Here is a 14,806-nt window from a genome sequence, read left to right as displayed (position 1 = left end):
TTCCTGAACACATTCCTATTCACTTGTTAGGGGTTCCAATATAGAAACATAGACAAAATTTATATTTATTTATGTCCCAGCAAAAATATAATTATTTAAGTTTTCTATTTTCTTAAAATAGAAGAATAATATTTTAAAAATTAATTTAAGGTATGAACTTAAATTATTACTTATACTGAACTTTAAACGTTAAACTTAACATTAAAAATTATACAAAAATCTTTGATATTTGATCAATAAGTGAATATCAATAAATAATAAATAAACATCATTTATCAACAAAAAGGTCAGTCAGCCATGACGATAATTGTTTCATCACTTTGATATCTATCTAAGAATAAGTTAAAAACTCTTTTGCAAGAGTTGGTGTTAATTATAACACAGAATTTTATTTAACAGCAAAAGCTTATGTTACCACTTTTTTCCCTATGATTTTGGTCACGAAGTATGAGTTTAATGCAATGAAAATTTTCCGTTCTTTGAAGGGTTGAAAAAATTTTCTGTGAGATGAAATACTTTCCGGCCAGTGGCATCCATTGTTGCGGATGAAAGATCGCGTCATCTAAGTATAAAAATAAATATCAAATACGCAACGGGAGTGAAAGAAAGATCTGGTGGTCCGTTTGAAGGGTGTCTCCTCCAGTTCCAGATATGCCGTGACGCATAACGGAGGATACCGTTGTTGACTTTATACCTGCTGTCACAATTTCCGCGAATCGTTTCATCCCAACAGACCGTAGAAAATCAGTTTTTCTTCCGCGTCGCTCGTTCTTACCCTTATTATTACTGAACCTTTGCGCGCAAAAATCTCCCGATTTCTAAGCATCAATCAATATTTTGTTAACTTCCTCCTTTCATGTTCTCATTTTTCCCTAGCTAGTTTGCTTTTGGTTCGGTTTTTTTTAGTTTTTATATAGAGCGAAACAAATTAGTGCGCGCATCACATAACTGTTTTATTTAAAAAAAAAATTTCTTGAATAAATTCTGGAAAGAATTTCTATGTAACAAGATATAACACAAACAATCTTTATGACTTTACTTAATCTCAAGTTTTATTTATAAAATTATTAGAAATTTTGCATGAAATAATTGTTAAATTATGAAGTTTATATTAAATTTACATATATAATATATAATATATATTATATATAAATTGATTTATATATGTGTTATATATAAATATATTATATAAATATATTATATAAACTTCACAGTTTAACAATTTAAGAAATTATTTTTTGTTTAGATTCAGTAAAATCTTCTAATCAAGTCTAACAGTAGGAAGAAATCTCTCGTTGAAATATGTTTATTCCTATCCGCTTTCATTTTTGAATGTGTTTATTTTTACTAATCTGATGTTTTTTACTGGATATTCCTTATGACAGAAAACTAATTTTTTCTTTCTTTAGTTTGGGATTTATAAAGCAGGATTGTTTTGCGTCGCGCGACTTTGTACTCATATTTTCCTGAAGAAAGACGGTAATAACGAGTCAAGACGTATATAAGCCGCTTACATTAGGAATCTTCACTTGCACTCGACTGGGTATTAAGATGCAAAAGATATACGGCTTCGAATTCTTCTTCTATACAGGATGCCGTTTCTACTGTATTTTCTTTGCAATTTTTCTATGGCGAATTTGAAATCGGCATTTCTTTAGTGTAAATTACAGTCTGAGTCCATTTTTCTTGGCCTTTAAATTTTTAATTTTAGATGAAAAGAACATGGTGATCTATGCTGTGTCTAAAAAAATTGAACTATGATTAAAATCAAATAAAGAGTATTATAGTTATTTAACGAATAGTTTGAGCTAATAAACAATTGTGAAGTGGAAGCTAGTTAAGTTCTTGGTTAAGCCTTAAACGCATAAACGATTAATGAAATTTTTAGATATTAATGGTTAGATATATTGTTAGATATTAATGGAATTATAAACGGATATTGAAGATTAAAAAATTTACAAAGTCAGGTCAACTTTTAATCGATATTCACAGAAACAAAAATTCCAAATTCATAGAATTTGCAATTGGAAGTTTGCGCGATATGTCTGCGGCATTTGGTATATTTGCGATCTGCATTATTCATTCAATTTTAATTTTAACCACGTTGCACTATGATCAAGAATCAAGGTTTAGAATCTTCAGCTCAATTTAGGATATTTATTGAATGATTGTATCATTGACAGGATTTATTGCGATGAGATTTTATGTACCACGTTATTTCGCAGTTTCCTGTTAAGTGTGCTCTTAGTACAAGACGCAGTTTCGCAGCTAATTCGCAAGGGAAATCGTGCTTCTGATGCAAATTCGCGAATGCAAATTGCGCGAAAGTGTCAAAGTCTCGCCAAAAGTATAACTTACGTTACGTCCAAAATCACGTAGTTCATGTATATTTAAGAGCCTACGGCATGTGCTAAATTATGCATTCCGATATTTTTGATATAACACTCTCCCTGGGATCGTCTCCCATAAACAAATCAGTTGTAAAGTATATCGCGAACGATTATTCCTTTAAATACTAAAAAATAATCTTAATAAGGATATCTGAAAATCTAGGTACGTATATAATACATGTAGGATGTAGGATTGCATGTCTGTTATGAAATTCGTAAACTAGTGGTGGATTATTGGCTTAAACCATTCATTATTTAGTAGCTAAATGTTTGATTATTAGTCATGCAATGTACGAGGTTTATTGTGTGGTTTGCGTTAAACCTCAAATATACATTTTCAATTAAAATTAAAGGCAATATTTTCTCACTGCTTAATTGGATATGATTTCTTTAATGGCTAAAAGCAAACAAACAAATTGAATTAAGTTTTTGCTAAACTGACTCGCTTGGAATCAATTTAGTTAACAAATTTTGTTACATAATTTTCTCAATTAAGCAACTCTGAAATTTAAACTATCTCTATATGTTAGTTTAAATTTATATGAAGGTAGATCGATCTAAAATTTGCCGAGGCTGAAATTCAATCTTATGAAACACACCGTAAATATCTATATTCATTATAATGTGCTGCCATTGATCGGTTTAGAATTAAGAATACCCCGCGTTTGATGATCGACGAGGCGAACGTGTCGTGTTGTTTGCTTAATTGACGTGTGATTTGGCTATACCCATGCATGGCCGTGCATGATATTCAAATCCCTCATGACGTCTAAACAATTAATTATAATGCAGCTATCCATCGATCAATTTTATTCGTAAATTACACAAACTGGAAAATTTTATTATTAATATTAGAACTATTCCTGTATTTATATCAACATTTTAATCTTTCAAAAAATTTAAAGCAAAATTACTCTCTAAAATTGAATCAGTATATTATTATTGATTTACTATTGCTACACTTATAGATAACTGATAACTTATAGATAACGTAATCAGTCAATGTTTAATGTTTTTCAGTAATAATACACTGATTCACTTTTGGAAGTTATAATTGTCTGTAGATTAAAATGCATATCAATTATAAGTTTAGCATCGGTTTACTTTTAGAGAGTAGTAATTCTTTAAAACTTCACACTATTGCCTGTTTATTTCTATACCATTTCTTCTATTTGACGCTAAGGTTTTTAACGGAAACTCGCGCTTTGCACGATGATGACCGCAACATCCGCGATCATAGATCGCTGCACAGATTGAGCATGTTGCTAAGCTACGCTATATCTCCCCACCATGCATTATTTGGGCCTGGTTTCGCGAAACCAGGCCCTCACGTGTGCACTATACGCCATAATACGTCACCATATATGGGGAAACCGGTACTTTGAGAAACTGGTAGGGCGGGTCATTTAACGGGGTAATTGTACCGTTGTTGTCAAGAAACAGATGCAGCTCTTGGTATTAAATACGCGCCTTCCGTTTCTTCGGCCGACAGACAGAAAAACAGAAGTCACCGGAGACCTACTGTCTAGCACCGTCGTCTCCTGCCTACTCATCCTCTCACTTTATCTCTTGTATCTTTCATTCGAATTTGTTCTCTTTTTGATTCTCACATACACGTAGGTACATATACAGTTATCCTTTCACTTACACTTACTCGTACATCGATTCTTCTCTGTTCGTCTCTTTTTTACATGTTCGTTTGCTCGCTCACTCTTTTATATTCTCGCATGTCTTTCGTTCTTTTGCTCACTCATACATATTTCTCTCTCTCTCTCTCTCTCTTCATTCTCGGTGTCTTGTTTGGCCGGTTCTTCTGACGCGATTCTTGGCATTTTCGTAACCAGATGTCCCACTGGAGACATCCGCACATCCTGCGAACAATAATGAAAGATCCGCATGCGAATCCAAGTAATTTCAGAAAATATCACGCTACAACGGTGCAGATTGGATGTTGTATCTGTGGCCCTTTCCTCGGTCCGTGTTGAACACTTACCGTGTTCATTTACCGTGGACGATGTCGCCACACTACTGCCTGCACAAAGCGCGGTCTTGCACGCGATTTATATACATATAGTCTCTATTTTTATTTTAGTTTTTATAGTTTGGGTTTGATTAGCCCATTATTGTATATTTTAATTTCTATTTATTAGATACAGCTTTTTATCATAATTGTTTAATTTTTTATTTATTTATGATGATAATCTCAATTTTCTAATTTTAATACGCCATTTTTCAAGATATTAATAAAATATTAAATTAATGTATTAAAAGACTAAGTAGAGAAATTAAATTACAATATGTAAATTATTAATTAAATAATTAATCGAATAACTACAATAAATAATGTGGAAATTATAACTTTCATTGCTGCACGATGTCGCTATTGGCATTTCTTTATTAATGAAAAAGTGGCAAATGAGTGAAAGTATTGGGACTTTCGAATGAATTCGTTCGATCATCATGTTATATACTTTGGAAACATTTTCAAACGACGAAATATCATCCCGCAACATTTTACCGTCCGATTGCCATGCTAGAGATAACCGTCACCGCACAATAATTTCGAAAGCCGACTCTCTATGGATACTTTATTATATCATGAATATACTGCATGCCAGGTAGATGTTCAACAAGACCGCCTTACATTACTTTCAGTTGACATTTTCTCGCCGATCTCGAATTTATGTTTACGATAGTTGTTGGACAGTCGCGCGATATATACAGTATTGGGAAGAGTCGCTCGTTGATCTACTCTACAACCGGAAGATACTCCAAAGAGTCGACTCACTCCGATTACAAAGTTTACGGTCAAGCTGTAACATTACTTTTTCTCTGTTACGAGGCCCTTCCTGTGTCTCAAGGATAACCAGTATCTCTCGAAGAATGGCATTTACCGAATACTAATATGGCAATTGTTGCATAATAAAACAAAGTTATCTAGTTTTACATTCTTTTCTGTATAGTGTATATTTAAATAAAATAAAATCTAAAATCTATCATACGCGAAATAGTGCTTTTATTATCTCAAAAATTACTGCTAGAAATAAAAATGTACATATATACTTTTTTTTACTTAATTTTTTGAAAACTTTCTTGTTATGGTATTTTGATTCGTAAATTTCGAAACATTCTTATATGATGTACATTAATAACACAACATTAAGATAGCACAATGATAATAATTTTTGATACATTAAAAATGAATATTGACACACGCACACGTACACACACATACACACATCATTTAACAAAAATGGCGAATCTTTATATAATGTTTGCAAAAATTGATATTTTTGAAAATTAATGTCTATTATTTGCGTCCCCTCAAACCATTTGTAGTAACATGCATATATAGATAGTGGAAGTTGTTATTATTGTGCTAATATTAATATTATGTTATTAATGTACTCTGCATGTATGTAAATGGAATATTAATCAATTATTAATTATAGTCATTGGTATTGGTAATCTATATATATTAATAATAATTTTAAGTATAATGTTATATTTTATTAAGCAAATAAAATATGTATAACTAATTATATATATTCTATTATTTTTATTTTCGAGGCTTTTATGGATACTTTCTTGATAGAGAAACTATGTGTTTCGCGGTTATCTCCGTGTATCCCTAATTATATAGTTTTGGAATACTTGATAGTAGAATATATATTTATATGTTTCTTGACATTTCCAAAAATTACAAAAATATACAATTATATGTAATCTTTAATATTTTTTTTTTTCAAAATGAACTTTTACAAAATTTATTTTTATATTTTCATGATGCACAGATTATTTTGATGTTTCTAAAAAAAATATGTCAATATTCGATTAAAATGCCTATTTGTAACATGTCATTTACAACAGATCCGCTTAGCAGTCAGAGAATAATTTTCGAAAGGGTTGACCCGCGGCGCGGGGGTGCATGCGTTACGAAATAACTGGATTACATCCGCCGCTGCATTTACGCGTGCGAAGCCCTCTACGTACTTAGTCGTGTATTTCACGAGCGTACATTAAAGCCGGCTTATTTATTAAACTAGTATTACTCTCCATTATTCCTGCGCGCAACACACGTTGCGCGTACCGAGATAAATGCCGTGGATTATGGTTGGGGGTGAAAGGGGGCGGGGGAGAAGCTATGAAATTTCTCCACTATCTCATATGTGTTTTCTCCACGTTATTGCGCGCATTATCGGCGCGTGATACTAGAATTAACAAGCGAAGTATCATCATTGTGAAAAATCCTGTAGGTATGTTTTTCATCATGTATGCATTAAAGAGCATTCGCAGACTACATGTATCGATTTTAGTGAAAATTAATAGCTGAAATTAATATATTGTACATATTGTAGCTGCATGTCTTCACAAAAAGATTTTACTGAGGTATCTAAAAATTTAGCTATAGATACAGATCTGAAAATAATTGTGTTGGATCATCAAAATAATTATGTAGGACTCTCAAACTGCTAGAATATAAAAAAGTTTTTGCAGCATTGTTCATCATGCTTGAGATTTTTTACACAATTATTTTGATGATCCAACAAAATTATATTTTCAGATCTGTATTTCGCTAAATTTTTAGATTTCAGCAAAATCGTTTTTCCGTTCCTTTTCAATATTTTGCTTTCGGATCTTTGTATCATGGCCAAGGAAGAGAATGAAAGAGACTCTGAGGACGAAATTTTGATTAAGAATTTGATTACAGAAGATGAAATGAGGGAAGGTTAAAAGGACTAAATTAAAATATACACGATCTGTTCTTTATTTACGATATATTTCAGACTTCTGAAATTCAAGGCTCGCTGAGCAAGTATCTCTGTCTTTGACCGCGAGTTTCTTTTAATTACATCTGGTATTTAAGAGCGGTTAGCATAATTATTGTAATTGTCAGCCGCTGCGTAATTACCACTCTACTTTCCGTTTCCTTTAACATTATTATATAAATGTTCTTGTAATCATGGCTAAAGTGCGTTTTTAAAAATAATTTGCGTTATTAACAGAAATTCGTCATTAATTTTCATTAAAATTGTGTCATATATTTCATGATACTGAAACTTTGTTGATTATGGATGCTTTTATTCCCTCAGTCCCGATATTTTGCATTAACAACATTTGTCGATATTTCAATTATTAACCAATGTTGCTTGCGAGATAATGAGAATAGCAAGTTAATGCAATTCTGTTTATAATCCAGGATAATCGAAAAATACATAATTGTATCAACTTGCTATTCGCTCGTTATTTGTTTGTAATAATTAGTAGCAATAACAATGGCGATATTTTTCATTTAATTGAAAACGTCAACATGTGTAATTAATAAAATGTTATGGCAACAGGAAAGAGTATTAGAGCCCTGTATAATATCTATATTTTTTTTGTGTATTCAATGATAAAATGCCAGCATTTTATCGCGAATGCAATATCTCTGAGTTTAAAATTTGTTAAAAAATCATCATGTGTACAAACGTGAAACTTATTTAGATAGCCGGCTACAGAATTCGATATATGCCTAGGATATAAGCTGAACTGTTTTCGTTCCGTAATTGCAAATCGCTGGTACTATCTACGAAGTAGTCTATGTCTTGCCGTGACCCACAATCTCGCGACGGTTATACATTTTTCTGGTTAAGCCAGTCGGGATCGAAAGGGAATTGGCCGCGTTCGTTCGATTCGAAAGCGAATGTGTAATGTGATTCTGAAAATGACTTTCACCTTCTCTCGCGGCGATGCGATGCGACCAGCGCACGCATTTCGGCGCTCGTTTTTGCAGAGCACCTTTCTGGCGAGAAAATCCCTTGCTCTTTCATTCTGGAAACGTCACGCATGCAGAAGCTTTCACGCCCTCTGGAAGCATTCTTGCGGAAGTTATCGTTGTACTTCCGCACTTCTTGCCTCGCAGCCTTCACAGCGTGAAAAAGAGAGAATTCTATGCATCTTAAACGTGAAAGCGGGATTTTTCGTTTCATTTTCCTTACGTAGAATCGATCTCTGTACGGAAAACTTTCATCTTGCCGTTTGTTTGCAAGTGAGCCAGATAAAAAGCTAGCTGCCAAATAAATAATTCAGATCGCGGATAGCCGGAATAAAGGAAGAAGCAGGCTGCACTCTCGAAATTGGAGTTCTCGTTACCTCGGATCGCCGCGCCGCGTTTGCGAGCTGCAATTGTTTCAATCTTGTTCGTTGGAAATACCTATCAGGCCAGAAGACAGTGTACAGAGAGCGATAGCTCGATCGCATGTGCGCAAATATATCGTGTTGAGATATCGTTTAGATCGAGAGGAAGGAAAATCTGCATGCCTCTGTGACGCGCGATCAATCTTCGAGAAATTAAATTAGTGTCCCGCGGTTCTATTATCGCTATATGCTGCGCTCTAAAAGTATTGACACGTATGTATTTTAATTTCATAGCCTGTATTACATCAATATTATTCACAAAAGATAAAAATATAAGGAAGATAATTATTTTAATATCGAAACATTTTATTCATCAATTATTGATAAAAAATTCCTTTTTATTTAAAAACAATTTATTTAAATACAATTATAATTTAATAAAATTGATAATAAATTCTAAGATTACAATGTGTATGAAAATGGATAATAAAATCTTTAGTTATTTCCAAGTTGCTTAAAGGAAGACTTCTTTAAACTTTTACTTAAAGAAGTTTAATATAAGACTTAATAGAATGTCTAATAAACGCCAGAAACTTGTGATAGATGATTATCTTTTAGCAAATTTTTATTATTTTTATGAACTCAATCTGTATGATTTATATAGAAGTATTGTTATTTATATGTCTGTATAATATAGAACCTATGATTTTGAAAGGTTTAACGTATTAAAAAAACTGTATTTATTTTTAAAATGAATTTTTCTACCTTGGAAAATATAATTATTACATTTATGAGGCACTCAGGAAAATTAATTTTACTACACTGAGAGAAATGTGTTTGACATGATTTTGTTAACTTACAAAATTTCTTTTATTTTTTAATTAAAAAATTATATTTTAATTAAAATATGGTTTAGAATAATCAAATTTTGATTAAAATAAAATTTTCAATTAGAAAGTAAGAAAATTTTTTTTTTTTGTAAGTCGCATATCAACAAAATAATGTTTATTCATCAAACATTTCTTTAATGTACATTCGGAGTTGTTTAGGCATTATATAAAAAATCTGAGAAAAAGTTATTTATTCATTTGCTTTATGACTCATTAAGCACACATTCGCGCATAGAACTAATAATTGCATTAGCTACGTTACTGCTATCGTTTCATTCTTTCTCTTTCTCTTTCGAGCTCGGAGCTATGCAATCTCGTTGTCAAACTCGGCACTCCAGTTGACCTATGTGCATTACTTTCACGCGAGCGGCTAATTTCTGTATTTAACGGATTGTGGTGTTTAATTTGTCTCAATCCGAAGTATTATCGTGGAAATAAGGAAATAGATATGGTAACGTTAAAAGAAGTATTGATATTTTTCTTTCAAAAAAGCTACGTAGAGAGTTTCTTATCTCTGTGTTTTAATACATCATTAAATGTTAACATTTTGTAAACATCGCAGTTCATTTTATTCGAGCGAAAAGCAACCTGATAATATTCTTCTTCACTTGAGTTTGATTCATTCAAATATCTTAATATAGACAATTCTCTTAAAGAATTTTTGTTATTAATACATTTAAATTAATTTTAATTAATGTTTTCGAAATGTAATCGCGAGTATGTAATTTTAACATGAATTTTACTGTAACAGCAGTATGTATTATATATTTTAGACGGAATATATCATGAAAAAGGATCGATATTATCATAAAATAAGAGCACTTTGTGACTTTGATACTCTATTTGCGCTGTAAAACGTGAATAGTTTATGACTGTAGTATTATTCGCACGATTTCGCTTGAAAGGAGAATTCAATTTCAGCACATGTATACTACCGAGGAAAAATGTATTAAATTTTAATAAACATTTGTTTGAATAATATTAACCGAACATTTACTTACGATAAATATTTACTAAATAAAAGAATAATTCAATTAAGTTCAATTACAAAATTAATGATTCTTGCATAAAAAAAATATTTATATTTAATAAATATGTTCAGCTAATGCTATTTTAAACAAATATATTTAATTATTTATATTAATAAAAAATTATTTATATTGATAATAGAATGAATTTTATTGAATGGTTGTTCTTATATTGAAAATTGCTGCATTCTATTCTATAATCTTTCTCATAAAAAAAATAATTTCTTAAAAGTTAACTTCACTTCTAATCCTGTACTTTTTAGAAGATTATCAACTTCGATAATCTTTTGTACATATAAACTTATTTCTGGTCCATATAATTGCTCTTCCATTTTTAATAGAAAGTAATATCCGAAAATTTTGTTTTTTTTTTACAGTACAGTATATTGTGTTGAAGTATAAAAGTGTACCGGCAAAATATTGAAATATCAGACTCAAATATCGTTATCTCAAATATCAATATATTTTAAATAATTTCTCTCAATAGATGACTAGTACATTAATGCCATATATATTCATTGGATAAAATTCAATATCAAAAAATATCGAAATATTAAGAAATTAAAGAGATTTTGCAATAATATGTGATGTTATATTTTTTAAATATGAAAGCTTTTATTATACCGTAATATAATAAATGGGTGTTGCATTAAGCTTCTTTTACACATTTTACACTTTAAATTTTAATTAAAAAAATGAACAAATAGAAAAATTCAAAAAGTAAAATAAATTTAAATTTTTTTTATTTTTTTGAAAGAATTTAGCCATTGTGAATCCTTTAGTGCACATAGAATATGGTATGTGATAATTACATTGTCGAAGATTTTTTGTTACAATGCAGACACAATGATACAAATAGCAGATTTTTTTATCGATACCAAATGATGGCATATATTCCAATAGTGCAACGTTGACAATTTTTACTACATGCTGATTTCGCGAAAAAGTTTCGCATATGTAAGCGTATGAAAATCTTATCTCGACAATTCTGCTTAATGATTATTATAATCGGGTGCATTCACGTGCATGTGCGTTCACCCTGCATCGATCTTATCAATGAAAGTTCAAGGAGACATATCTCGACAAATATTACATTTATTAGTTGCTAAGTTCGATGAAGAGTAAGACAGTTCGCAGATAATAATTGAGATTGCGTCCGTTCGTTCGTATATCTGCAGAACACGATCGTTCACGATGATTCGTGTTTGCTCACCGAAACATAAAATATATTCATCGGATTACAAGCAATTCGATTTTATACACGACAAGGGCGTCCTGTAATGTACGATCAAGTTGTGATTGGAAAAGTCAATTTTCGAGCAAAATTTGTCGATGGGGATGCACTTTTTACACCTCGCGTAATTAGGATCTACTCAATTTGTATTTATATTTGTCTTTGTGTATTTGTTGTACGGATTCTGCACGGTAGCAAATAATAATTTAAAAAACGTAGAAATACATTTTTTAATATAGAAGATTTTTTATTTAATTTAAGATTTCTTATATTAAGATTTTTTTGAAGAGAAATTAACATAATATTACATTTCTATATTGGACAATTAAAAAAAATTTATAGTATATAATTAAACATTTTGTCAAATTTATATTCATGTATTTCAATAGGAATTTTATTGATACGAGTATAACGGAAATCATATAATAAATTATTTTTTTTCTTTATAGTTTCAAGTTTCACGCGAGAAATTAATATATTTTAAATATTATTATTTATTCTTTATTATTTTAGTTGGTATTTTCCGAATAAATAAAAATAATAGCTTTTGCTTTTATTCGTACGGTTCATTGTTCAAAAGCAGGATGTATGGTGACCTAATCCGTAACACATTAGTAACGTTGTGTCTGCAAAGATGAAGGTTTAACGAGCTCGGCAATAAAGCGCGTTGTAAACTTACCGGTTTGTCTAAAGCGCGACCATAAATCTCCGCGATCGGAGGGGCAAGCACGCTATTACAACCAGATGCGTAAAATTTATTGTAAACTGTAAAACTATCGCTACAAAGTTACGACAGAGTATTCGATGATCGATGATCAATCGGAACGCTTAATTTCTTAGCTCAAATTAGATGCTTAATTATTAGTATTTTAAGCATTACATAATTTTTATTTTTTGTTAAATTAATTTTGATAATATATAGTTTTCATTAATAAATTATACATACTATAAAATTTCATGTGATATTTCGATGTCAAATAAATAATAAGATAGAATTATTGATGCAAGAGAGAACAAAATATAATTTAAATATAATTTTATTTGTTTTAGCAGCGAAATATATTTTTAATTTGTGTGTGTATGTGTGCTTCACGTTAGTATGAGTTATCGTTGCGTCTTATATTTCATATATGCATTACTAAAGAGAGTTAACAGAAGTTTTAATCCATAATTCTAGCATATATATAAAATGTAGATATTTATATCTAAAAAAAAAAAGATTTTTCTTTGAAAATAATTTTAAAGTTGAAGTTTGAGAAGTATTTTCTCAAGTGCCAATAACCTTCACTTTATCAACATCTGAGCCTCGTGCTCTAAGTTTGTCGCCGTCCCTGTAGCAATGAACAAATACGGAAATGAGAATCGGCGTTTTCTTCGTCAAAGCATCAGATGCAATTAGCAATCCTGCCGCATTGGCAGACCGAAACTCCGGTCCAACTCTACTCGGCGGTGAAACAAGTTTCCTTACAGATATTAACTCCGAAATCATTCAATCGACATTGAAATGCCGGCATTTGCGAACTGCGCCATGACTCGATATTAGACCTCGAGATACAATTGCAGAGCTTCGAAGCTCTAATTAAGCACTTCTCGTGCGAAAATAAAGAGGAATTTGACTCCAGTATCAGCATTTTATGACAGCATTTTATGACATGTAAAAGATATCCAGTAATTACTAATTAATACTTTAATGACAAGACAGGTCGGTAATTTTTTGACGTTAAACATTCCAGTAATTAATTAACCGAAAGTTTCGTTACGCTCCATGTAGAAATTAATTGAAAAACAAAGTTTTGCCTGTCTGAAACTTAAATTGATAAAATTTCTCAATTTTTAATGGTTTATGTTACAGCGTAGCATTATCTACTTTTTTATCATCAGTCTTTTACTATCCTGATAAAAAAATCTGGATGCGAACTACTTGTTAACAGGAACATAATTTATTATTTTGTTCCTGATTTAATTTATATATACAATTGAAATAAAAAAAGAGAGACAATTATATTTTTAAACTATAAAATTAAATGATGTAAGGTTTTAAATTGCTTTGTACAACATTGCGATGTAATCGGTACGCTCGAATAATTTTGGAGCGGCTGTTATTCGTGTTACACAACGTGTATTGATCGACAATCGACAATTGCGGTCGATAGACCACTCATAATATCGAACTCTTCAATTCTCGCGCAATGGCGTAAGCACTGCTACGACGAATCATACTTTTGTTCGCAGTCAAACTGATTTTCCTGACGCGCAATCCGCAAAGTGGGAAACGACGAGTCGGCATTCCATTTCTATTTCACATTTAATGATTTGTTATCGATTTATTGATCTCTTTCTCTCCTTCTCTTAGTCAGATTATATTCACCATCCATCTCGTCGCGGGTAACCACGCGTTTTATATTATCACCGACGATGAAGCGTAAATTACCATCACGTATTACTTTATCGCCGTGATAAAACCATGATTAGATCGCTCGTAATTTTCCCGAAACGAAACGATGCGGCGTTCCTATATCTAAAGGGATTAATTTTCGTCGTCGTCGTCGTCGTCGTCGTCGTCATCGTTGTCGTTGTTGTCGTTCTCGATATTACGCGTTTATGTAATCAATCAATCATCGATGCTTATATCATCATTACTTAGGCGATAAAAATTTATTTACACTGAGAAACCTATTTGATTGAATGAAATAACATTTGATTCAATCAATTAAATTTTTAGAAATAGGCAAATAAATCCTTTGATTGACGTACCAAAACAATCTATAGTTGGGAAATTTGGTAATATTAAAATATAATATTTGATTCAAATTGAACAAATTGTTGCGTAATGCTAAATTTTTCATTCGTGTTTTTTACTTAAATTTTATTCAATAAATTAAACTTATTAATATTATTAAATTTTCTTATTAATTTTGCATTTTATTGACTAAAGTTAATTAAAGTGTAAGACCTCAGCCTCTCACTGAAAAAAAGAGTTTGATAATAATTACCAAACGTTGAGTGAAATAATTTCAATTAAATGTTCGATTGATATAACTAAAAATATAACTAAAAATAATTCTACTTTTCTAAATATTAGTAATTATTAATTATAACGTAACGTAGTTAGTATTATTATTATTTATTATTATATATATATAA

The sequence above is a fragment of the Atta cephalotes genome, assembly GCF_000143395.1.
Source record: "Atta cephalotes unplaced genomic scaffold scaffold00019, whole genome shotgun sequence".
NCBI classification, from domain to species: Eukaryota; Metazoa; Arthropoda; class Insecta; order Hymenoptera; family Formicidae; genus Atta; species Atta cephalotes.
This window is presented reverse-complemented; position numbering follows the sequence as displayed.